This window comes from Sphaeroforma arctica (assembly GCF_001186125.1).
Source record: "Sphaeroforma arctica JP610 unplaced genomic scaffold supercont1.1143, whole genome shotgun sequence".
NCBI classification, from domain to species: Eukaryota; class Ichthyosporea; order Ichthyophonida; genus Sphaeroforma; species Sphaeroforma arctica.
This window is the reverse complement of record NW_014039415.1, coordinates 6,991-8,812: the sequence shown is the minus strand read 5'-3', so window position 1 is coordinate 8,812 and position 1,822 is coordinate 6,991.

Below are 1,822 nucleotides of genomic sequence, written 5' to 3'. Positions count from 1 at the left end.
ATTCATATACATACATGCACCCGCCCACCCACCCACCCATACATGCTCACACACGCTCACACACATACACACACACACACTCACTCACTCACTCATATATATATAAATATTATATATATATATAAATATTTATATATGTGTATATATATATCTTTATATATATATATATATCAATTCATGCTGGTTATATTCCTGTGTAATCTTTCCATAGTTTGTGGATGTTCTTTCCTTCCATCGCATGCTCTTCATCGATTTATGTATTTATGGTAGGTATTGTCTTAGCTCAATATCTGTCATGCGTTTTCAACGAGTGCTGCTATATATCTCTAGTTTGTTCATCGTCACGTACGCCTTTCATACTATACAGTTTCGAAATATAAATAGACACATCGGCGCTTCGGCGTATAGGGGGAAGGCACCCAATCTGGTGTTCGAAGTGATCTACCGAGATGCCATTACAGCCACGCGGGCGAGTGATAGGTGATCGTGTTGTGTTATGTGTTTGTTTTTATGTTTGTTTGCATACAGGTATATTTGCGTGTTATGCATATATATATATATACATATATACATGTATATATATATATAAAATTATATGCATCCATTAAGCCACAGGACGGCCGCGCTCAAATGAGCTGCGTAGTTTAATCTCAGTGATAGTAGGTGTGAGATCAGTACGAGACTCGAACTGGTTGTGGCATAAGAATATAAATACCTAAACGTTTGGTGTATGCACCGATGAAGATTGACTCAAGCACAATAACCCTATCCAAAGTAGCCGCTACTTTTTTATATTCGTTTTTTGGTAATTAATTCGATTGAGGCTGGTTCTACATATTTTGTATCATCTGTTGTCGTGTTTCAGCACAGCTCAGGCTAGCTTTGCCTTTTTGAAAGGCTATACTTGCTTCGTTATAAATTATTTACAACTCTTAAACCCTATCAACGCATATGTTGTAACGCTTGTTGTCGTGTTAAATATCAATTAATTTTGCTTTCTTGTATAGTATGCTTGCTTCGTTATAAACTATTTACAACCCTTAACCTCTGTCAACGCATATGTTGTATCGCTTGTTGACGTGTTAAATATCAATTACGGCCATATTTTGCCTTCTTGTATAGTATGCTTGCTTCGTTATAAGCGATTCACAACTCTTAAACCCTATCAACGCATATGTTGTAGCGCTTGTCGTCGTGTTAAATATCAATTAATTTTGCCTTCTTGTATAATATGCTTGCTTCGTTATAAACTATTTACAACCCTTTAACCTGTATGAGCACATGTTGTAACGTTTGTCGTCGTGTTAAATATCAATTAATTTTGCCTTCTTGTATAGTATGCTTGCTAATTTATAAACTATTTACAACCCTTTAACGTCTATGAGCACATATGTTGTAACGCTTGTCGTCGTGTTAAATATTAATTAATTTTGCCTTCGTGCATAGTATGCTTGCTTCGTTATAAACTATTTACAACCCTTCACCTCTATTAGCACATATGTTGCATCACTAGTCGTCGTGTTTAAGTCAATTGCGGGCAGCTTTGCCGTCTTAGTATGCTTGCCTCGTTACCTAAACCATATAAACTTATGTTGTATCGCCTTTCGCCGAGCTATATATCAATTAAGGCCAGTTTTTACCTTCTTAGGATGCTTACTTTGTTACAAACCATCTAAATCCTCACACCCCTAAAAACACCCACGGTTTAACGCCTGCCGTTGTGTCTTGCATCAGCTCAGGCTCCCTGCGGCAACGGCGAGATGCGTTTGACACACTGAAGGCGAGGCATGGCTATCACTTGGCCTATCACGGCACTGCCTTT